Raw genomic sequence first — 26,442 nt, forward strand, 5'->3', positions numbered from 1 at the left:
TGTGAAAATCAGGGAAACTAAGGATTACTATATTTGCTATTATTTAGAAAAGTTAACCTTTTGGAGACATATCTTAATGTTTAAAAAAATGCTTTGAAGAGGGTTGGGAGCAGAAGAGTTTGTTCTTCCAAGTAAGGAAACTGAGCCTAGTCGTGAAAGGCAGACAAACAAAACAAGGACCTAAATGAAAAAGTTACAGATAAATGGAGGTTTTTCATAAAGTAATGTGCTAGTCAGTCTCTAAACACTTATTAGGATTTATTGTGTGTATAGAAGTTAGTTGGAGGATTCTAGTTCTCTCTAATCATTACACCCTGCTCCTGTTTTCTTAGGAACAGCTATAAATTCAAGAAGAGGTGGAAAACCGGCAGACTGCCAACCAAATTCAACCCACAGACATATGTTGTTGGGCCTGAACAATGTTTTGGAGTGTTTTGAATCAGTTTCCAATTGAAACATGAGAATTTTTACTTAAAAAAAAAAAAGTATATCTGTGTGTCTTCTCTCGAAAAATGATGAGATGTGAAAAACTGGTCAAGGTATGCATGGTAACTGTCAGGTGGATGTGGGCAGCTTCAACATCTTGTAAATAGGACAAGTTCTCTTTGATTCAGACTTTCTCTCCCTTCCCCCTTGATTTGCATAGAAAACTTGACTGATCTGGGAATATCCGTGACTGTGACCCCAGGTGTCAATCACCTCTAGGAGTTTTGCTCCTCTGATTTGAGGGTTGAGCAGAGTTTCTGCTGCATATTAAATTAATATCATTTTCAATATCTTATTATTTTAAAATCCAAACTGGTAGGAATGAAAATGGAGAACAAAACCAAGAGACTGAATTTGTACTTCTGCTTTAGAAAGAGGTTCACTGGAGATTAACATTATTTCATTTATTTGTACAAGTTTTTCAACATGATCTGAAATTACCAAGAGTAGGATATTGTGCTGTGCTTTTTGCTATTGCTAAGCAAGTTCCCATTTCCCCCTCTATGCTCTGACCTCCTTTACTGTTCCTATTATATTTTGGCAGATAATCATATCCTGACTTCTTTTGTTCTCTGTTATCTATTTGAGTTGCATGTCCCTTCTGCCAAATTGACTGTGGGATCCTTAAAGTCAGACGCTGTATTTTTTCAGTGTTGTTGCTCTGCATTGTACCAAGAACATTACAGATATTTGGTGCCTGTCTGAAACCCTCTGCCTCTAATTCTGCCAGTACTGTGAGCATTTCCAACAAGTTCAGGTTTGCCACCATATTAGAATGGTCCTGATTCTCAGTCCCAAGTGTTACTGGATTCTCATGCTTCTTTCCTACTTCTCCACATCAAAGCTGCCAAATGGACCTGGGATACAGTGCATGATGGTTAGGGGAAGTCAGAACATCCACTGCATCTCAACTTGCCCCCATCCCTGACTCAAGACATACTCTCTACCCATCTGCCATACTGACTAGTCTCTGGTTTTCCTTTCAAGCTGATTTCCCACCCTGAAACTATGGCCCACTTGTTAATCCACTTTCTTAGAGACAGACTTCTAACCTAAAGCCCTGTGGCCTGTAGGATGCAGCTAATTCTCCAGGGACAGCACCACAGCCACTTATCTCCCGAGCATTCTGTCAGTCACTTCCCACTGCCACACCTCGTTGTCATTTAATGGATATCCTAATACCAAGTGCTTTCAGGATTAGGACTGAGATTGGTGTATTCGGTCAACCTCCATACATGGAATTCTGAGCAGGTTTCCTCAGGGGGAAAACAAAACAGAATAAAAACAGAAAAAGACTTTGCTAACTGGATAAGCACCTTGGACATCCCAACATCTTATTTTTTTCCTCAGAATCATTTTGCTAGGACCCCCATGCCTCATGAACAATCTGCATTAATACTTTATAACCCTAGGCAAAAATTAGGTATAATATAAAAGTGGGTGAAAAGAATTCTACTTTTTTTTCTCTCTCCTGGTTTCTGTAGTTCTTCTTTGCTTCATTTTAATTTTAAGTCCAAGAGTCAGTGGCTGCCTTTCACTTTTTAAACTGCTCTGTGTGATGAATATTAATTCTTCAAAATTAAAGGGTATTTTTGGTTAGGACACATCTTGAGCTGCTCAGAGGAAAATTTCCATATCAACCAAAAATTGGTAAACAAACAAGAAAAGAGTGAGTCTTCTTCCTTCTCCTCCACACAGCTGTATTGAGGAAATGAAACTAATAGCAAGAAATTGCTTTTGATGAGTTCCAAATCCTATCATAATACTTAGAATTGAAATAAATCAAAATTATCCTGGCATGATTTTTACATCATAATGAAGGGGAGAATAGTCATCATTTGATTCAAGACAACCTGATAAAACAATTCCTACTATAACTACTATTCACGCTACATTTAACCCTTCTAAAACAATATTGTGTGACACAAACTAGGCAAAGTTCTTTACATACATTCTTTTTTTTATCTTGTGAGGAAAATCCTCGTTTTATAGATAAGGAAACTCAGGCTCAGAGAGATTAAGTAACTTGTACAATATAACATATACAATACCTAGCAAGTGGTGGAGCCCAAGAGTCAACTTTGTTTTTTCTGACTTCCCAGGCAGTGCTCTTAATATCTTTACTATCTCTCACACCGGTCAGAATGGCCATCAAAAAATCTACAAACAATAAATACTGGAGAGGGTGTGGAGAAAAGGGAACCATTCTACACTGTTGGTGGGAATGTAAATTGGTACAGCCACTATGGAGAACAGTATGGAGGGTCCTTAAAAAACTAAAAATAGAGCTACCATATGACCCAGCAATCCCACTCCTGGGCATATATCCAGAGAAAACCATAATTCAAAAGGATGCATGCACCCCTTTTGATGTTCACTGCAGCACTATTTACAATAGCCAGGACATAGAAGCAACCTAAATGTCCATCAAAGAGAAATGGATAAAGAAGATGTGGTACATATACATAACGGAATATTACTCAGCCATAAAAAGGAACAAAATTGTGCCATTTGCAGAGACATGGATGACCTAGAGACTGTCATATAGAGTGAAGTAAGTCAGGAGAAAAAACAAATATCACATAATATCGCTTATATGTGGAATCTAGAAAAATGGTACAGATGAACTTATTTGCAAAGGAGAAATAAAGTCACAGATGTAGAGAACAAACTTATGGTTACCCAAGGAGGAAGGGAGGGGTGGGACAAATTGGGAGATTGGGATTGACATATATACACTACTACTTATAAAACAGACAACTAATGAGAACATACTGTATAGCACAGGGAACTCTACTCAATGATCTGTGGTGACCTAAATGGGAAGGAAATCTAAAAAAGAGTGGATATATGTATACACATAACTGATTCACTTTGCTGTACAGCAGAAACTAATACAACATTGTAAAGCAACTATATTCCAAATAAAAAAAAAATCTTCACTATCTCCACAAGAAATAAAAAAGTTCTAGACCAGAATTTGGGAGAAATATGCTCTCAGCATGTCCTCAAACACTTCTATTTCTCCAAGCTTCCTTGTCTTCTACAAAATCTTCTGCTTTAACCACTAGCTTGCTAGAATAATCACATAAAATAATTATGCAAAATCACTTTTAAAACTCTAAATAGAATATAACTAGGTCATAGAAATTCTTACTTGTATTAATTAACTTGAACCCAACCACCACCATGAAGACATAAAATAAATCTTAAATATGCAAAATAAAGAGGTAGAGAAATAGGAGTATGAAAGTAAATAAGACCCCTTTGCCATAGTCTAGACGAGACTTAATGGATATCCAAATTAGTAACTATGACAATAAGTGAACACAGAGAGAAGGAAATGGATGCCCCTAAGAATGACAGTTGATTGGATGTATGGACAGGAGTCCTTGGAGATACCAAGCTCACTTACTTAAGTGATTTGAACAACAGAGATAGCTTAACTGAAGCTGGAAAGAGAATGGGGATTCTGTGGGGACATTATAGGTTTAACATGAGACATATTCAGTTTGAACTGCTGATGGGACATCATGGAAGAGGTTATCAAGTGACAATTGGAACTAGGAACAATATTGGGAGAGAGACCAAAGCCAAAGATAAAAAATTAAGGACCATACTGATTAAATTTAAATCATTAAGAGTGGATAAGAATGTCAAAGTAGTCCTGTGAGAAGAGAAAATGGCCTAAAGCTGTGCCATCCACTAGAAATAATTTGCCACACAAATAATTTAAAATTTTCTGGTAGCCATACTAGATGAGTAAAATGAAATAAGTGATTATATTAAAATAATGTATTTAATAATATATTTTATTTAACCCACTATGTCAAAATTTTATAATTTTAGCATATAATCAATGTAAAAATATTAAGGAGATATTTTACAACTTTTTAATTTGTACTGTCTTCAAAAACTGGTGTTTATTTTACACTCAGTTTAAACTAGCCACATTTCAAGTGCTAAATAGCCATCTGTAGCTAGTTTCTACCATAATGGACAGCATGATTCTAAGAAGGAATCGTGAATCTAAGGGCAGAAGGGAGACATAGGATCCAGAGAAGACAGAAGAAGTGAAATAGAAAAGGTACCTATAGTATGACAAAAACTAAGGCAAAAATGTTTTCTTCCTCACATATTTTATAACCTCTCTACATAAGGATATATGTATATAGTGAAAAAGCAACATGTTTTCCACAGATGGCATAGTTTTAGATATCAAACACAGCAGGATCCTTCTAGACCCTTTCAGACTATAGGGCCTCATGAATGAAGTCCAGTATCACTTAACTGCTGACACCTAACAGTGTTAGAAATTATAGCATGGTATAGTGAAAATAACACAGATTTTGCATTACCCAGATCTGCCTACAAATCAAAACCCACCTACCAAACAGCATTATAAATTTGGGCACTTACCCACTTAACCTAAGCTTCCTTATCTTTAAAATGGAGATACTAACTCTCTTACATGATTTTTGTGGGATTCAAATACTATTAGGTATGCAAAACACCTGATACATAATACACATTGAATAAATCATATCTCTGATGATTATTATTAATAATGCCACTCTAATAATTTATATTAATGAATGTCTCATGCTACTGTAAGCATCTAGAGAAGAAGGGGATATTGTTTGTTTGGGGTAACACCATGGTACCTACCACAGTGTTGGAGACACCACTGGGGTAATCAACACTCATTTTTCCTCCTACATTCTACTTCCTTTAAGAGAACCATCAAGGTATAAATAGACTAAGATTACTTGATTTCCCTAATAAGATGAATATGGGCTTCATTGCTCAGCTTCTATCCCTTAAAATTCTAATATGAAATTAACTGAAGTGGAAAGATAAATTAAAAAAAAAAATTTCCCCCGACTCAGCACTTAACTTCCTGAGCATTCTACCTTTCCTAGCTATTTTAAAAAGAAATCTCGTTTTGACTCTAAGCTTGTCATTACATCAGCAGAGACTAAAACAAAAAGTTCTCTAAGTGTTTAGGAAATGAATCTAAAGTAAACAAAATTATTCAATTTTAATACCCTGGTTTTAGAAAAACAGCTTAAAATTTAAATGCTTAGAAGTAGCTGGTGTTCTCTATCAGTTTACGCAATATGTTTTCAGATGGAGGGTTATTTGTTTTGAGTTTCAAAAAAGTGTCACAGTATATAATGGATCCAGCATTCCAATCCAACCTTTCATCACTGCCAGGTTGCTCAAAATGAACCTATAAAGCGTCATTTGTTTGAAATACGTTTCTACCTTCTCTTCCCCTAAACTTATCTTATTTTTTAGACCCAAGAGAAGTCACAAATCTCCAGAAAGTCTTCCCTGACTCTACAGCCCACAGTCAGCTTTTATATTATTTGTTCTTTCACTAATCAAATATTTATTGAGTGTTTATTATATGCCTACCATTGTTCTAGGTTCTACGAATTCAGTAGTAAAAAGGCAAACAAGGTCAGTACTCTCATGGACCATTCAGTTGAGGGTAAAGATAGCCACTAAACGATGTAATAATGATTCCTCATATCCAAAATGTTATTTAAGCAAACAAAAGCAGAGTAATTAGATAGAGGGCCTGACAAATCATGGAAAAAGACTGAATTAATTTAAAGTATAACAGAAAATCATTTGGAATGTTTTAGTTGGAGAATTGTATGATTTAAGTCTTAAGAAAGTCACTCTGGCTACTCTTTGGAGAATGACTATCATGTAAAAATTAGAATCAGGGAGATGAGTCAGAGGACTCTGCAGTAACAGCGGTAGAGGTGGTAAGAAGTGATTAAATTTGGGATATTTTGATACACATTTACCCCTTGCTTAATGTCTAATTCATTCCTGCTAAGAGAAAATCAGTTAAATAAAAACTCAAGATACCCATTCAACATTTATAAATATAAAAATGCATGAATAGATTTTAAAAATGGGTTTATGTAAGTAGTAACAACAATTTGAAAAAAACTTACATAAAATATAAAAAGTATATTTATTAAATTTCCTTTTTTTCTGTATCTTTTACTTCACCAATATTTTCAATGTTTATGAAACTTACAGTTTTCTTGCTGTCAGAGCATACTTAATGATAAATTACAGCAAAAAAAAAAAAAAAAAAAAAACAATTTTAGGGCCAACAAACCTGACTGGATGTTCTACAAGTTGCTACTTCTTCAACCTTCTTGAGTTCATTCAAAAATGTTCAAATCAACACTGCTCCATATATTTTGTATGATTCTTCTCTAACTTGAAACTAGAAAGTGAATTAGTAAGCGTGGTTTATCTAAAATTGTGATGTCATATAAATGTCACATATTGTAGTGTATTCATTTAGCAGGTTTTTTGAGGAAAATTCATTATACCAAGAAACAAAAAATAAAAAGAGCCATTAGTATGAAAAAAAAAGATATAACTTTTCAAGAGCCATCATTGAGAAAAGTAAACAGGATTATGGGAGGTAAGTCAATTTTGCAGGCTCTGCTTATTGCTGATTAATTGGATGTTTGGGGTAGGGAGTATGAGAGAAAGAGTGGAATTGGGGGTAATTCTTAATTTATTATCTTGAACAGAGAGATTAATGATGGTGCCATTAAATGAGATAAATGAAAATAGGAGAGAAGCAGGTTGGGTAAGTGGGGAGTAAATAAGAGCTTAGTTTTGAACACTCATTTTGATGTCTCTTGAAACATTCAACTGGAGATGATAGGTAGGCGACTGTATTTACAGTTTTAGTGTTAAAAAACAAAACGTTTTGGTCTTGAGGTCTAAATAGAATATAGATAGTGGTTAAGAATCTGCCTGCCAATGCAGGGGACACGGGTTTGATCCCTGGTCCGGGAAGATCCCACATGCTGCGGAGCAACTAAGCCCATCCTCCACAATTACTGAGCCTGCGCTCTAGAGCCCGTGAGCCACAGCTACTGAAGCCCGCACGCCTAGAGCCCGTGCTCCGCAACAAGAGAAGCCACCACAATGAGAAGCCCGCGCACCGCAACGAAGAGTAGCCCCCGCTCACCGCAACTACAGAAAGCCTGTGCGCAGCAATGAAGACCCAACGCAGCCAAAAATAAATGAAAAATTAAAAAAAAAAAAAAAAGAATATAGATAGTATTTAAAATCCTGGCACTAAATAATATCACCTAGGAATAAACAAAGAAGACGATAGCTAGGGGCAGAAAGGTAGAAATCTGAAGTACAGAACATTTTAACATTTAGAGGGTTGGATAATGAGGAAGAGTTAGCAAAGAGACAGAGAAGGAGCATCCAAATAGTTTGGAGAAAAACTGGGAGAATGAAATATCATAGAAGTTTAGTGAAGACAGAGTTTCAAGAGAGAAGGAATGTTCACTTGCATCAAATGCAACTCAGATATGGATAATATGAAAATGCATAAATAGCCATTGGATTTGGTAAAATGAAACCATTGGGACTGACATAGCATGTTCTCTAATATTTCTAAGGCCTTGCATTTATACTTATAAATTTATATTTAAATTCTTGTATTTGTGCACTAAGCTACCTAAGATGGTTTCACTGGCTAGTTAGCACACTGAGTCTCTGTATCCCCAATAATTCTTAGCATAACACAGTGTACTTCGTTGGAGCTCAAAATTATTTATGGAAAAATAAATATGGAATTGAATAGGGCTGATGCCCATTGAAAGAGAAAAATCAACTTTAAAATTCACAGTTGTACTGTATGTTTTTGACAAGGCCAATTTTTAAAATAAGATAGTCTGCCTATTCTTTGGCATCCTCTAAGTACTCCCTCTCATCAAATGGACTTTCCTACCATTTCAAAGAAGATAGAATCCATGAAGCAAGTATTCCCTCACCTTCCTCTCCTCACTTCATCTCATCTGTATCCAGTTCATCTACATGCACGCTCATTAAAAGGCTCTTCCTTCTGTTTCAGGTTAATTTATCTACTTGAGCTAGTGATTACACCCATCTGTCCTAGTATCCTCTGAGACCTTGTTGGATGTCCGGATATATTTTCTTTCTTTTTTTTTTTTTTTTTCTTTATTTTCATTCCTTTTCTCTTTTCCTTCACTTCAGTGTTCATGTTTCATCCTTTTTTAGCTACTGCTTATTTCAAGCTTTATAAAAAGAGTATTTTACATATGCTAGCCCCGATTCCTTATTTCCTTTAACATCTCATTCTAGGCTTGAACTTAACTAACGCTTTTGGTCCTTAATTATGCAGTTGAGAAAGGATACATTCTGTTATTAGGAAAAACAAATAGACCTTTAATCTTTTAAAAACAAGCTCAACCTCAATCATAATAACAGAAATATTACATAAAACTATGTCAGGATACATTTTTCTACAGACTGGCAAAACCTGAAATGTTTGGTAACACAATCTGTTAGAAAAGCTATGGAGCTTCCACCAGCCCTCTCATTAAGTGCTGATGGAAATTCAAAAAGTTACAACTAACATGAAGGATAGTTTGGCAATAACTATCAAAATTATTTTATCTCTTGGCTTATAAATAGTTTTAATAAATGAAATTTCTGGGATTTCATTCCATAGATATATTTTCAAATGTATACAATTATATTAAAACATTCTTTGTATTAGCAAAAAATTGAAAACACCCATGACTCTTTTAGACTGGTTAGATTAAGTACGATATATCCACACAGTGGAATACTGTACAACTATAAACAAAGAGAGAGAGAGAGAGAGAGAATTAGACAGTTTCTTATTTTTATAATTAAAATATCTCTAAGATATTACTGAAAGAAAAAAAAGTGGAGAGGTGTATATAGTGAACTCCCTTTAATATAATAAAGAAATATATACACACACATGTGTGTATATACATACATGCTTTTGCATAAAGAAACTATGAAGGATTAAAAAAAAAACTTGCCTGTTGGGTTAAGGTGGGAGTAAACAGAGGTATATAGAAATAGGAATGTTAGAAAGACTTTCACTAAAATATTTATATTTAGGTTTTGTTTGTTTTCAAACCATTTCACTGTATCACTTATTCTCAAATTAAAAACAACACAACAAAGCTCCACAATATGAAAAAAAAATCATTATAACCACAGCCTATATAAGAACCTCGAGGCACCTGGGGAGGTGCGCCAGTGACTTGTCTTAAAGGAATACCTCCCTTCACAGACGACCACCATTTCTCCAAACCACCCTAAGGAGTATGTCACCAACAGTGACGTATATACAAGAAGTAAATAAATCCTGATGCTAGATAGCCCACCCAGATGCAGAACGTGGCCATCCAGCTCCATTTCCCCTGCTCAACAACCCTGTTGGTACTTACAGCCCTTAGTTATGATCTGCTCAGCAGGCTCAACCCTATTAGAATCTCAAACCGTCTGCCCCGACCTCCTGCTAGTATACTTGCAGCTAACAACAGGAGACAACTCACTCCGCCTGGGAAATTCTCTGATACTCCATGTTTTTGTCCCCTGACACATTCCCTTCCTGTCTCTTGGAATGTTTCTCATCTCCCCAGTCCTAGCTTTCTCTGGATACTATCACAGTAGCCCACCCCCCACGCCTTATCTACGCGGACACATTCCAAGAGCCACGATGGATACTGAAACCGCAGATAGCACCGACTCCTATATAGACTGTTTTTCCCTATACATACATACCTATGGGAAAGTTTAAGTTATAAATTAGGCACAGTAAAAGATTAACAACAACTAATAATTAAATAGAACAATTATAACAATATACCGTAATAAAAGTTACGTAAATGTGGTCTCTCTCACACACACACGATATCTTATTGTACAAATTCAATGCCTTTTTCATCTTAATTAAGCACTTACCACACACACTGCGGCCATAACTTTTGCAGTTCGAGGTGCAACAACAAAACGAACAGAGATTTATTCTTCCTTCTTCACAACTTCACGGATAGAAAATTCAGGTTCGTCCGTACAGTAGATGTGAGCAACCTCGGCCTACAAATTTTTTTTCTGGCGCCCTATCGCTTAGAGGAAGCACTGCAAGGCTGTGCGTTGGCGGGTCCGATTGACCGGAAGCACTACTCGCGCGTTGGAGCCACTATTAAGCGAATTAAGGGGGACGCAAACACCAGCACCGCGATACCTCAAACTCGCGAGAGCTTCGATCTGAGAAGCAGGAGGGCAGCTCAGTGCCTCACGGGGGAAATGGTGGCCTCGCGAAGATGCCGGCCCGGAGCAGGGCCGCGAGACTTCCTCACACTACCTCAGAAAGGTGAGTCATTTAAAACTCATGGATTATTTCTGGAATTTTCCCTTCAACATTTTCGGACGGTGGTTGACTGCGGGTAACTGAAACCGCAGAAAGCTAAACCCTGGAGAAGGGGGAACTACCGTACAAATATTTCTTCCGAAACTGTCCTGATTTCTCTGACTGGATATGATAAATGATATAACACCTGCAAAATTCTCTAGTTTATTGCCCGCCATATAACAGGAAGACAAAAATGTTCGGTGAAATTCTGAATCCTAATAGAATATTTCTTATATCTTTTTATGGTACTTGATAAAAAGTTGTTGGCATAATTATTAATCTAGTACTTTTACTGGATTATAAGCTTTTAGAAGACAAGTATTGTGCGGCAGGGGTTTGTACATGGAGTAGCTGTTGAAAAATACTTTAAAATTCAGTTTAATTGAAGCACTTGCTTCATTCAGACCTACGCTTAAACTGACGCTGTCGTTCTGTCTAATTACAGAGGTTGGAAAATTTAAGTAATGGTTTTAAATGTGACCCGATGTGGCCGTGTGGTAGTTTTCTATGGCTTTTACCTCTAAGAGCTAAAGTCGCTCTTCTTCTGGGGGAAGAATTTGAGTTTCTCAGTGTAGGGACCCCTCTTTTCAGCGGAGAGTCCAGGTGTTGCAGGGGCTGGTGGCTCATCAATGCAAGAGTGGGCCAGTGACCTTAAGCCTGGTCACGCAGAGTGTCTGTGTCTCAGAGGCAGTGATTGGCTCAGTGTGGTCACGTGACCCACTTCAGTCCAATCAGATCTCAATCTGAGGTACCTTTGCTGTGGTGATGGGGGAAAGGCGTTCTTTTGTACAGAGTTTGCTGAAAGGGTCAGAGGTAAACCTGAAGCCTTCTGGTCAACTTAGTGTGAGCTTCTGCCATAGACTGTTTATAGCAGAGTGGAAAAAAAGAGCTAAGGGATGAAGAAAATGATCTTGGTAAATCTGTGTGAGCTGCTGGATGCAGCCTGACTTTTCTTTCCTTGGATTTTCAGTTATACAAATCAGTGCCTATCTCTATTGCCCAGGCTAACTTTAGCTTATTTTCTATCATTTGCAAGCAAAGGAGTTTTGTCTACCGTAAGCTAAAATTTAGAATACTTATAAGTACATTTTATAGTTTAGTTATATAACATTTATCTTGCAGTACAAAAAAATATGGTACCCAAAGTGCTAAATTCAGGATATTAAATGATTTTTAAAATACAAATGTAAAACTTTGGTTATATTAGATAGTTTCTAAGTGTATGGGAATACCAAAATAGTCTGAAGATGTAGTGCAGTTAATTTTCATCTACTACAAGAAAGATGTATATTTCTTAAGGAATATCTTAGAGAAATGGACACATCTCTGTGATGGACCCTTCACATAAAACATACTCAGAAATTTTGTTTAAATGCCATAGACAGGATGAATGGTTAACAAAACACTCTTTCTCCCCCAAAATATTTTCCCCAAACTGTTTGTAACAGCATCAGTCTCGTCACTTGAGACTGAGGTCCTCAACAGTTAGCTGTTCCCTTGGATCCTGTCTGCTGAGAGAATTTATTAAAATTCTATTGGGAGGAGGAGGGGAGGCCTGAATTACAGGTTACAAGAAACAGAGCTCTGGAGCCTTCTCTTGTGAGCATGGATTATTTTTATCAGATGCCCTAACTTCTGGAAAATAGGATGAGTACATTTTAAGAACAATGGGAGTGTGATGGAAGGAAAAGTGTAGGGTGTATTTCTCTAGGACGAAGGCTGGCAGACCTTAAGTCGGGGACAGAGTAGGCCACTCTGGGACAGAACACTTAAAAAGGACAAGAGAAGGAATATCAAGGAGGGGAGATGTCTCCTTTCTGAAGTTTGCTGAATCCTGGCCCCAAGTGGAAAAGCATATTTTTTTTAAATGACTTATCAAATGAGATTCTCTGCATTGTTTTTATTTCATCAAAATTTGTTTCTTATTCGCTTAAAATGCATAAAGATATATTGTAGTAACCTACCTATAATAACTCATTTGTAATTTACCCTCTTAAGATTTGGTCTGTACATCCCAGAGATAATGCATTAGTAGTTTTTACAAACAATTCTGAGAGCATCTTAGGTTACATGAATATCATTTCTACTTATTTCTCTTTATAAATCCATATTAAGTATTTTTAATTAATTCTTAATTTTATACATACTCCATAAAATATTTGTCTTTTAATTTAACAGTTTCTGCAAGAAACAATCATTTTACAAATATTTGGCTTGTAAAAATATTAAATTATTTAAAAAACTGTAGTGGACTTTTTTCAGTATCAAAGGCTTATGTGGATATTCATTCTTGCTAATATGTAAGTACGACATATGTTTATTCATGTGATACTCTTTTATAATAAAATGAAATAAAGTAATAACATATCAACCAAAACTATCTGAATTATTAAGCTTCTATAGATGCAGAGGTTCAGAACCACAGTATTGAAGACAGATTTAAATAATGCTTTCCATTGTGAGAAAATGCAGCAAATTGAAAAGCTAATCAGAATATCAAAGCAAATACATATTACCAGGGTTCTCTTACACTCTAACAATAAAAAATGTTTTGAACATCAAGTCCTAATCTCTGTTTTTTCATGATCATTTTAATAGTCAACAAGTAGCTAACTTCGGTATTGACAATTGAAGAGGTCTTAAAATGGAGTGTACTAGTATAACTAATAATTTCCTACCAAATTGACCACATCAAACAACATTTATTTGAGTGTTTCAATAGAAGACAATAAAAGAAAAGAAAATTGTTGCCACTTATCAACCCTGTAACCATTTTTTAATAATACAAAAAAATAGGTGTTGTGGGGCCCTCATGTCCCCCATCCAACAGCACAATAAAAATAATATTACAGAAGGGTGGATCGTATCTGGAGCTTTTATTAAAATTCCTTCAGAAATCTACAGTCAGATTTATTTTAGGTATTTGTCTCTGAGATGAGCAATACTTTTATATTTTTTGTACATATGTTACAGCACACAAAGACATTCTATAAAAGCAAGAAGTCACTATAAAAGAAAAGTTCTTATCAGTTAATGATTAACAAATCCTTTTAATTTCTGAGGTTATTGTTTTGGAAATCTCAAAGAAGGAAAATTATATAATTACCTAAATAACAGAAGTATATTTCTAATTTGCCTCTTTTCCCAGAACTAACCCCCTGTGAAGTCATCTGTGACTTCTCCTTTAAACGTACAGTTTTGCTTATGAAATAGAAACTTGCCCTCATTTCACACTATATCTTAAATAAAATTTAGGAAAAAAATCAAATGTCATGATAGAGAAATTTCTTTGGCATTTTAAAAATTTCCTGCTTTTTAATAGCTCTTTAATAAGCTGTAAATTTAATAAACTACACCTTTTCAAGGGTTTCTAATGCTAACTTTACTATAGCACTTTACAGTGGGTATCTTTCACACTGCGTGCAATTCAGATGTTATTTCTAATTGTTTCAAAGTGCCTTTTCCTCTTTATTATCTGGATCATGAAGAGTGCATATTTTTACAAAGCAGTCAGTTAAAGATACAAAGTCCCAATTTTCTCTCGTAGTAATTTTTAAAAGCACTTTCGAACTAAAGCTATACCTTATTCTGTTTTTAATATTTTCATATAAAATCTTAGTATAAGATCTTTTAAAGTACTTTAGAATTTAACTGTTGCAAATTTAAAAACAATATTCTTCTCTACACCAAAGGAAACAAACTGATGTTTCAATCACAAATGAAAACATCACAATTTTGTAGGAAAAGTTTATACATTCCCACTGAAGCATAGGATACTCTGCCAAATATTGTCAAGTTTAAATTGCACGTTCAATATGAACTCACTTACCTTTCCTCAGTGCTGACTTGTTATTGGAACTGCCATCAACTTCTAACTGTTAATGACTCTTTTAGCAAAAACGGAAAACAGTAAAGTCAAGTCACATGTCGTAAAAGTAGGCCTAGGTTGGATGCTGCTTAATTTCAGTACTGGAGGAAAAAAAAGGTGGAGGGGCGGGGTGGTGTGTGGAGTGAGCACAAAAACTTTTAAATAAAACCACTTCCTGCGTAGATACGGTTAACCACACACATCACATCATTACTCGATTTGAAAAAATTGCCTTCTATAGTCAACGAGATTGTTGTTTTTCAGTGTGATTTTCAATTTTCAGACACTGCACATTTGTAAATGTTTCATCAATTCTGATTTAATGGGGAAAAATGTATGGTTAAAAATTTAGCAGGGAGAGGGGCAGCCTGCTAAGCACTGGGGACACTTCCTCTTTCTCTGCCTTCTAGCAAGGGCTTTAAGCCTAAAGCCTGCTCTCCTCAGTCAGCTAGAGCATGTCCATGTGCCTTCAGGAGGTTCTGCTTATTGGCTTGGGAAGCCAAGAGACCATCTCCATTCACAGAGCTGGTGCTTCTAACTCACAGAGGGCCCCACAAAGAGGTGCTCCATTACTAAGTTCATGAGGCTTCGGACAGCTTGCATTAGAACTTCAGAGAACACAGCCCAGGGCCCCGCTGCCACCTGGGGGAATGGAAGGTGCTCATCCAGCACATACTGTGACATTTGCTGTAGGTGGCTCTCACACTGGTGTGTCCTCTCTCGCGGTTGCCTAAGTAGTTCTGATATGTGCTGAAGAGCTTTTGCTGTGGCTGAATGATTCTTTGTGTGGCCTGACTTAAGAAGAAAAATAAAATAAAGGCTCCAAGGGGTGTCAATTTTGGCATGCTGCTCTGTGCCCTTCTATGTCAAACTTCAACCCGTCCAAGACACGTTTAGGGTGGAGTGGGGACTCAAAATAGCCGTAGGGTGTGCCTCCCTACTGAGCCATGGGCTCCAAGAGGTGAGCTCCTGGGCGTGCAAGCTTGGCTGGTTTTGTGAGACTTGCAGGATATTCACAAAAGGAAAATCTTCCCTTCCAAATATGTGAGAAAGTTAAATCACAATCTCTTGTCATACAAACTCGTCAGACTAGAAATCTATGTAATAGTTCTCAGTGGTGTGGAATGTTTGGCACACATAAAGAAAATCTTTAAAAATATATGTGGTGTATATGGCCCAAGATATGCATGGCATGTCCCTGCAAATTAATCTAATTTCTCTAGGACTCTTCTTTTTAAAATCATATTTCAGATTCACCCTAGAACTCATTGTCAGTTGTCATTCCAGCATACACCTTTTTAAGTTTTTAGAGCCCTGAAGGTTTGTACTCAATGTTCCTCCTTAACATTGAAGAGAAAATAGAAAGGACATGATAATGAAAGTGAGGAGACCAGATTTCAGGCTTCAGTTCTGACACTACTGTTTATTTAACCTTGGCCAAGTCGCTTAAGTTCTCTGAAATTCAGGTTATTTATCTATGTAATGGAACATACATATAAAAAATATCCATCTCCCAGAATAAAATTGTTGGTTGGTACAGTCGGCAGCTTCCCCGGTGAAATCTGAAACTGGCCCCCATACGATGAGGGCAAGAAGAGACCAAAGAAAGAGGCAGACCACTACAGATTGGTAGGTGGCAGGTTTAATAAGCAAAGGAACTTACCTACAAAGGTTGTCTTGGGTGGCCGCAAGACAAGTAGTTCTTTGCACCTGCCCACCAGAATCTTAAGTTTAGATAGAGGACTTAACTGGGTTCAGTCATGCACACGGTCCAGACCGTCTCAATAACACATTGCTCCCTCAAGGCTGTGTCCTTGAAAATGGCTCCCGCTGTGGGAATGGTGGGCAGAACATACATTCCAAGGTCAGGGGAGGGGGTGAGGAGCCTCCGGCTGCCTGGGTCCAGTTTGCGGCTCAACTGGAGGTCACATTCTCCCAATTACCTCCTCCAACAAAAATAAGTAAATAGATTTAAATATGTTGTAAATAATGCAGAATTGCAGACTTATACATTAGCATGAGCTAGGAAATGATTATGCCTCCCAAGAAACATCAGATAAATTTAGTACATCCTACTCGATTTAAGCCTTTGTAAGTCCAAGTCAGGCTCATAAATCTAGAACAAGGAAAATAGGCTTTTCCTTTTACATAGGTATTGATAGCAGATATTGGAATAGAAAAAATATAAAACACCAATGTACCTTTATGGGAAATAAATAAACACAAACACCTACTTGAAGGTATAAATTTTCAGTTATTTTTGATCATGAACAAGTAGACATTAAACAGAGACAAAGCACATTTTCTTTGTACAAGATGGGAGGGGAGCACCTCAGGCAGTGATATACCTGGGTTTGGTGGCTAGAGGAAATGTATTTACCATGATTACGATTAAGGATCTAGCTTAGGCTTTGACACTTGCGACTCAATATGTATCAAATATTTATTGAATACTTGCTATAAGCCAAGAATTGTACCAATCCCTTTACATTTTTTCTTTCATTTAATCCTTCTAACAACCTTATGAGCTAACCAATGTTATTATACTCTTTTTTTCTTTCTTATGAGGAAACTGAGATTATATAATTGCCCAATTTAGTAAGGAGTAGAGCCAGGAGTCCAACCAAGGGCCCTGATCCCACAGTCATTGTTCTAAATTACTATGCTATCTCCTAACCATGTTTTATTCAGCACAACTCAAAGTAAATAATGCCAAGGACAAGTTTCACCCCTGGTATTTCTTTTTGCTTCTTCACTGACAGGAATGATAGACTTAGCAGATAGAAATCATTCTTGGGACTCATACTAAAATCAAATCTCCCCAAAGTTCTCTACGTTTAAATTTATATTGAAGAGATTAAAAGAATTGATAAATGGAAATACACTATGTGCATAGATAAGAAAAGTAACAGTGAAAATGTGTCAGTTTGTCCAAGTCAATCAACAAATAGATTCAATAAAATCTCAATATATTGCAGATGAATTTTTAAGGAACACAACAAGCTATTCCAGGAATTTCCATAGAAGAACAAATGTCCCAAAGTACCTAACTTTGTTTTGAAACAGAACAGCAAAGACTGATGACTTACTAGTCAGATATTAACATAGTCCAGGCCACAGTATTAAAAAACATTAGAGTACTGGTCCAATAGCAGACCATATTTATTTGAGAACTTGATATATGACAAAGATGGCATCATAAGGTAAACAAAAAGGAACAGATTGATTAGTAGATGATGTTGGCAAGACACACTCACTAAATCAAAGAAAATAGAGTTGGGCCCCTACATTAGACCACAAGCAAAGATGGACCCTAGATGGAATAAATCTACATTTGAAAGGTAAATCCTTTTGCAGATACAAAATATAAAGAAATATATTTTTGCAAAATGCAACTTTCATAAATAGTATCCCTAAATTAAAAGGAAAAGAGCAAAAATATATGGACTTAACTATACAATAATTAAATAATTCTGTTAATTATAAAACAAAGTTACAGAAAAATAACAGACTAGTAGAGCATACATAGATTCACAAAAGATTTGTGCAAGTCAGTAGGAAACCTAAGTGGGAAATAAGAAAGTAATTTGAATAAACAATTCATGAAAAGGACTGAACTAATATCCATCAGTAAGTAAAGAGATGTACACCTCCCCAGTAGTCACTGTAAAAACAAGTTAAATTAGCTCCTATTGAAATGGCAAAAAACTGGATGAGAATTTATAGAGAGGAACTGTCATATATTGATGGTGGAACTATAAACTGAAGCCATTCTGACGAGCAATCTGGCAAAAAAAATATAGCAAAATAAAATATATGCATGCACTATGTTCCAGCAACCCAATTCTGTTATAAATATAGGTTCAGATAAATCCCTCACAAAACCTTGTTTTCCCTCCTTTATCACAACTAGTTAACTGATTTAGGTCTTGGTTCTTGTGTCTCAGGTAATATTAACTAGCATTGTGTCTGTGTGTTTGCGTATGATTAGGGGAAAAACAAAAACAAAAACAGAAGTTTCTAGGCCCTCTGAGCAGATGTTATGAGTTAGACACTAAAGGAGAGTAGAAAAGAGAAGAAAGGCTTGACTTAGATTGAGAAAGATTTCGATTTCCTGGGATAGGAATGAGAGAGAGAGATGGGTTTCCCTTACTGGAGGAGAGCTTGCTCCACTCCCAAGAAGCTGCCCCTTGCTGGCAAACACTTTAATCTGGAGGCAACGTCTGTTCATCTCTTGAACACTTTCTGTGTACCAGGCAATATAGCAAGCTTTAGATATACTGAATATTAGTTAGAAAAAAAGATAAATTAAAATAATTTATTGATAAGGAAAGAAATACAAAAGCAGTGAAGTGGCACATAAAATGTTCAGAAGGTATAAGACTTGAGGTCAGATGAGAAGAGAGGTCTTACCAAGGAAAGTAAATATTTAAAGAAAGTGATGGATCGAGCCATGTGGATTTAGAGGTGGGAGGTGGGTATTCCAGGGAGAGGAAATAGAAGTGCAGGAACTCTGGATGAAGATTGTGTCTGGGATCATTGAAAAGCTGCATGGGGTCAGTGTGACTGTAGATGAGTGAGAGAGAGGAGTATAGGGGATAGTATCATAGAAGTAATAAGGCCTAGACCACGTGGACTCTCCTGCTCTTTTTGAAAAATCTGAGTGAGAAGGGGAAACATTAAAATAATTTGACTCACAGTTTTACAAGAGCATTCTGTCTGTTGTATGAAGGATTGACCAAAGGAATGGGAATAGAACCCAGGAGACCAATTAGTAAGCTACTGCAATAATCCACAGCAGAGATGATTGGGACTTGGACCAAAGTGGTGGTAGCAAGTATAATGCAGAAATGATCAAATTCTGTATGTGTTCTGAAAATGGATCCAACAACCATTTCCTTTTGAGCAACCTGAACAGCTGAAGAATGGAGTTGCTATTAACCGAGACAAAAAAGACTTCAGAAGAGCTGGTACATTGGGGCATGTTGGTTTGTAGTACATAATAACTTTGAGATGCTTATTTGTCACGTCAGTGGAGTTGACTATTTTGCAGTTAGATATGAAGGTCTGGAGGTCAAGAAAGGAATCCAGGTTAGATATAAATTTGGAACTCATCAGCATAAAAATGGCATTTAATACTATGAGACTGGATAATATAGACACAGAGTGTATATAGAAAAGAGAAAAGTTTCAAGGAAAGTATCTATGCTTAATTTAAGATTGGGAGAGAGGAAAAATTTGCAAAGGAGATGTAAAAAGGGTAGTCTGGAAGGAAGGAGGAAAGAACAGATGAATTTGATGTCCTGGAAACCAAGTGAAAATATTTTTCAGGGATGAGAGATTCATAAATTGTCAAATGCCACTGAAAACTCAGGTAAAATGAAAGTGGCAAAATTACCTTTAGATACAGCAACATACAGGTCGTTGTGACCATGATAGAAGTTTTAGTAGCATATGAGTGAGAAAATCTTATTTTAATAGATGGAAGACAACAAATACAGATATCTTTTAGGAGTTTTACTCTACAGGAAAGAATAGAAGTAGAAGAAATGAAGATGATCCTATAGAAGGAAAAACTGATTATACCAGATAGAAAGGCAAGTGTTATGGGATGCTGTCCTGAAGCAGAGGAGTGGGAATAGAATCTCAGGCACAAGTAGCTTTATGGCCTAAGCCTTGGCTGAAAGCATGGGCGGTTCTTTCATTGTACCAGAAATGAAGCCAGAGCACATAGGCAAGGCACAAATTTGCAGCTGGGTACAGTATTTGAGGTCGGTGGAAGTTCTCTTCTGATTACAACAATTCTGTCAGTAAAGTAGAAAGATGGGAATGAGAATTAGAATGGGTGAAAATGGGGTGAAGAGTTAGAGGTTTTAAGAGAGAGAATAAAATGTGAAATAGTCCAACATTGTGAGGTTTCTGGGGTGGAGTGTGGACGCATCTCCATACCCCACATTTTGCCAGGAGCATCAGAACCACCTGTTTCACATTATGCCCCTGAACTTAGACAAGAAGTATTTCAGTGACATTCATAATGACCGGAGGAGCTTCCCTGAGGACTATGGAAGCAGCAGGGAATCCCGTATAGTTTCAAGGGCTGAAAGTTGGATGTAGAATGGAGGAGGGCGGGCCAAGCATGATGGAAATTTAATTCTAACTAAAGAAAGTAGGTGAGAATAAGACCTGACTTAGATTGTTTATAAAAAGAGAAATAAATGTGACATTTCTTACAACCAAGTGTTATACTTGGTTGTAGGAGAAAAATGTGTGCACTCAATCACTCACTCATCCAACAAATATATTTGGGGTATTTACTTTATTCTAGACACAACACCAAGCTCCAAGGATGCAATTTCTTGGAGATTTTTAAATGTCATTTGGTGGGGGTAACAGAGACAATAAGCAAATAAGAATAAAAACACATTAATTAATAATGTTCAAGAGTAGTAAGAGCTATGGAGAAAGTAAAGCAAGATCAGCAAATAGCAAGTATACACAACTCTTCTAAGAAATCATAATCTAAAAGGAAGTTAGATATGTGTTAGATATGCAATGCCTTGAGGGGGAAGAGGTGACAAAATGTTTTGTTTTGTTTTTCAGATCAGAGAATAATAATAGCTTGATTCTATGCTGATTTCAAAATGATGTCGTAGAGAGGGAAAATTTGTTGGTATAACATAAAAAGGATGCTCCCTGAAACAATGACCCTGAGTAGGTGAAAGGGGAGAAATTGGCCTTGGCATCAAGTCATAGGTAATTCATAGAAACAGGAGAAAAAGGAGAGCATCTAGATGAAGGTGGTTAGATATAGGGTTTTCAGGAGTGACATTTCTGACAAGGTGACTTTTGGCACAAGACATGAAGAAAGTCAAGGAGGAACCTGGTATATATGGAGAACAGTGGTCCAAGCAGAAGAAAGAGTAAATGCCAAGTTAGAGCAGGCTTGGCAATTTGAAGAATAGCAATGAGACATGTGTGCCTAGAAAGCAGGCAGTGAGGGCAAGATTTTGTAGGGCACTGAATGCCAGATAAGAACGATAGTTTTTATGCACATTGTGCTAAGAAGTGAGACTTTTGCTAAGAAGTGAGACTTTAGAGACAAAATTCTTCACCTCCCTTCTGTCCCCTTAACCTCTATCAAGGCGCTGTCATCACATCTTGGCTCATTATTTTTGCATTACATGTTTGGATATTGTAAGAGGGATAAGGACTATCTTCCTTTTATTGACTTAAGTAACCAGAAGGAGATGTCTCAAGGCTCCTGGATCAGGAATGTACTTTTGGAGCCTTAAGATTCTGGGTATCTGTACATAGCCAGGTCCTAGGTCCTGGCCTCCAGACCTATTTGAAAGCCCCAGAGCATATTACTCCAGTGAGAGAAAGAGGAAAGGAAACAAGCTAGTTACAAAACATGAAGTTCATGCCGTAAGAGTATGTGCAAAATGGAGAGACTTCCTATTCTAGCAACATTGCCTATTGAGCTAATATGGATCTGCCATATCACTGCAAACACTTAAAAATGCAAGAAAAACTATGGATTAACGAAATATTAAACACATAGCTAAGCATCCCAGAAGAGCAAGTGAAACTCACTGAAAGACAGGATTAAAAAGGAAATCTGAAGCTAAAGGAGTAAGCTTGCAGACTGCTGCTGTGGCAGGTTGAGGAGGCAGGTAGTTCCTGGGGTCAGAGATTTTCACGGTCACCAAGGAAATGAAAAGATGGCGCTGGGCTTGCGCAAAGCCAGCAGTTAGAACTGATTCCTGCCTTAAAGATAGGACCCTCGAATGGCGATCACCACCGCAAAAGAGGAACTAAAGTAGATAAAAACTAGAAAGCTTGTCAATACTGGGTCCTTGGTTTAACAAAAAAAAGTCTTTTGTGAGAAATTAAAAACTGATTCATGTTGAGGATCCAGATGCATAATATCTTTTCAGATACTGGAAACTCCAAGTCTACAATTCATGTAAAATTGCCTTTAGACCAGTGAAACCAGGTGGCCTATGGAAGGAGCAAATGCAAAACTATTATGTAGCATATACTTCCTCAAGCCAGAGTGCATGCACATCTATCCATGTAAGGTGCTTTCACAATGAAAATGACACTGCATATCAAAAAATCATCAACCTTTTGCAAAAGTCATCACAAAAAACGAGATTCCTCAGAATTTGAGATTATAGGCAATCTGAAAAAAATCTACGAAATGAGTATATTTCAGTTGAATACAAAGATTAGAAATGAAATAGATTCCACCAGAAAAAACAGAGCTCCATAAAAAAATGACTGACATGTTTTCATAAGAACCAAATATAAATTTTAAAAAATACATATTAAGGACAAATCATAATATGTTCTTGATTACCAGAGAATTTTTCTAGCAGTAGAAATATGACCCTGTTATAGTCATAGTGAGTATACCCATATTGCATCATGAATTAGAATGGAAGTCCTGTATTATGATGCCTTCAAACTGAAATATTCCACCATTACATGATTTTCCTTGATAAATATGTATCATTATAAATCAAGGGTTGAATCATTTACATAATTATTTTTCAGATGTAACTCTTGGAAAGTAGATTTGACCAAGCAATATTCTTGAGTTAAGAAACAATATAACCTAAAAATAATTTACTTCAAATAAATTTGTCAGTCTTAAAATATAATAGAAGCATCATTTACATCATCATAGATAGAATGTACTTCGTTTTTTCTAGCTGAAAAATAAGCAATTCTGTGAATTAGTGAGATTATAATTTTTATTGTTTTTCTTTATTTCCTTTCTATAGAATTGAACTAGAAACTAAAGATGACTTCTATGTAAAAACTGCATATGGAAAAAAATTGTATCTCATGGAATATATCAGCAACTTGTATTTCACATCTTTAAAACTGAAATAACCTTAAAATATATATCTACTTTCTAATGGATAGATGGCAAATACTGAAACTGATAGCATTGTAGGTGGTAAGCTTTTTCTTTTAATTTCTGAAAATAATGCAGATGTAAAACGTCTGACAATTCCACTTTATCACTTTATGCCAGTTGTGCTGTAATAAATACCAATTATCTTGAACTCTCAGCCAAAATACTGTAGTTTTCCACTGTCTGTTTCTGAAGTAAAATTTGGTACTAAGACAAAAAAAAAGTAAGATTAAAAACTCAAAAGGCATATTAAAATAAATGACAGGTGCAGAGAAAAATAGTAAACTTGAAGATAGACTTGAAGAAAATCCTAGCATGTGGCAAGTGTACTGAAAAGATGTAAAATATGAAAGAATAAATAAAAGGTATAAGGACAGAATGCATCTCAAAGGAGTACCAGAGGAAGGGAATACAGAAAATAGGGGAGAGCAAAATATAATGAGTTAAAGCCTGAGAATTTCCTTGACTTGACAAAAAGACTTGAGGATGTAATGGAAATGCAAAATAGAGGATGGTGGATTGTGATGAGAGGTAGGTTCAGGTATGACTTGCATGAGCTGAGATTTTTCAGAGCTGAATTTTGGAGAAAAATGCTGGTGAGTTATCAAGATGGGCATGTGTGTAGGTAGAGAAAGCTATTGGCTGATGAAGCTGTGTTCTCTATTTTGGTAAATAAGGTAATGTATAAATCCCATATTCACAAGCAGGAGAGGACTCTAAGCTCTCTGTGATGACTTGGCCCTTATCATACCTGAGTATAAATTTTATTTTGCCAACTACAAATTGAATGGTAGCCTTCCAATTTTCCAGTGAGCTATATTACAAATGGAAAGTATAAGTGATAGATGGAGCTATCCACTAGTGTGCTGGAGCAGGCTTAAGCCACCTTACAAGATTCAAATATGTCCTATCTTCTCAACCCTGTGTTCAGTGACATCACATTGGTAATTTGAAATTGGCCATAATAGAGGTATTTACCACAGAAATTGGCAATTGCTATAACTTGGGGCTAAAGTTTTCAGCATCGGTTATTAAATAATTTATCACATATGATTGAAGCTATCCTGCAATGAACATGGGCTGCATCTATCTTCTCAAATTATTGTTTTTTTTAAAAAATTGAAATATAGTAGACATACACTATTATGTTAAAGGTGTACTACATAATGATTTGACATTTGCATACATTATGAAATGATCATCACAATAGGTCTAGTAAACATCTGTCCCCATACAAACTTATTACAGTATTATTGACCATATTCTTTATGCTGTATATTACATTCCCGTAGCTTATTTATTTTATAACTGGAGGTTTGTACCTCTTAATCCCCTTCATCTGTTTCATCCCCCTACACCCTCACCTTTGGCAGTCACCCCTTTGTTCTCTGCATCTATAAATCTGTTTTCATGTCATTTTGCTTGTTTGTTTAGTTTTTTTAGATTCTGCATATGTGATAACATACAGTATTTATCTTTCTCAGTTTGACTTATTTCACTTAACATTATATGCTTTAGATCCATCATATTGTCACAAATGGCAAGGTTTCATTTTTTCTCTATGGCTGAGTAATATTCCATTGTGTATGTATACCACTTCTTTATCCATTCATCTACTGATGACCACTTAGGTTGCTTCCATATCTTGGCTATTGTAAATAATGCTGCAATGAACATAGGTCCACATCTCTTTCCTAATTATTGTTTTCATTTTCTTCAGATAAATAACCTGAAGTGAAATTGCTGAATCATATGGTAGGCCTTTTTTTTTTTTCTGAAGAAACTCGATGCAGCTTTCTATAATGACTAAACCAATTTACAATCCCACCAACAGGGTAAGTGCAATCTGCACATCCTCACCAACACTTGTATTTGTCTTTTTGATGATAGCCATTTTGACAGGCATGAGATGGTATCTCACTGTGGTATTGATTTGCATTTCCCTGATGATTTGTGATGTTGAGCATCTTTTCCTGTGTCTGTTGGCCTTATTAACTCTTTACCAGATATATCATTTGCAAATATTTCTGCCATTCAGTAGGTTGCCTTTTCATTTTGTTGATCTTTCCTTTGCCGTGCAGAAGCTTTTTAGTTTGATTTAGTAGTCCCAGTTTGTTTATTTTTGCTTTTGCTTCCCTTGCCTGAAGAAACAGATCAAAAAAAAAAAAAAAATATATATATATATATATATATTGCTAGCACTGATGTCAAAAAGCAGACTGTGTATGTTTTCTTTTAGGAGTTTTATGTTTTCAGATCCTACATGTATGTCTTCTAAACATTTTTTCTAAAGTCAGTTTTCTAGTGCTGAACTCTTTTTACTTTTGCTTGTCTGTAAAACTCTTTATCTCTTCTTCAGATCTGGATGATAGCCTTGCTGGGTGGAGTATTATTGGTTGTAGGGTTTTTTTTTTACTTTCATCACTTTAAATATATTGTGCCACTCCCTTCTGGCCTGCAAGATTTCTGCTAAAAAGTCAGCTGGTAGTCTTATGGGAGTTCCTTTGTATATAGCGTCTTTGCTTTTCTCTTTCTGCTTTTAAAGTTTTCTCTTTATCTTTAATTTTTGACATTTTAGTTATAAAGTGTTTTTGTGTGGATCTCTTTGGGTTCATCTTGTTTGGGATGCTGTGCTTCCTGGATTTGGATGTCTGTTTCTTTCTGCAGCTTAGGAAGGTATGAATCTATTATTTCTTCAAATAAGTTCTCTGCTCCTTTCTTTCCCTCTTCTCCTTCTGGGACCCTTATAATACAAATGTTAGTAAGCTTGATGTTGTCCAGTGGTCTTTTAAATTATCCTCATATTTTAAAATTCTTTTTTTTTTCTTTTTTCTGCACAGATTAGGTGAGTTCCACTACTTTGTCTTCTAGATCACCCATGGGACTCAGCAGCACACT

At 36.2% G+C, this 26,442-nt stretch overlaps 1 protein-coding gene across 1 annotated transcript in view; it reads right to left on the minus strand.

Annotated features, from left to right (window-relative positions):
• ARHGAP15 (Rho GTPase activating protein 15) overlaps window positions 1–22,519 on the minus strand; it is a 617,448-nt gene extending 594,929 nt beyond the window's left edge. The window contains exon 1 of the mRNA XM_082395825.1: window positions 14,580–22,519. The gene's annotated coding sequence lies outside the window, so the exon portion shown is untranslated. The remainder of the gene's footprint in view (window positions 1–14,579) is intronic.
• Between the last annotated feature and the right edge of the window lie 3,923 nt (window positions 22,520–26,442).

The sequence above is a fragment of the Balaenoptera borealis genome (genome assembly GCF_965194805.1).
Source record: "Balaenoptera borealis genome assembly, chromosome: 6".
Taxonomy (NCBI): Eukaryota; Metazoa; Chordata; class Mammalia; order Artiodactyla; family Balaenopteridae; genus Balaenoptera; species Balaenoptera borealis.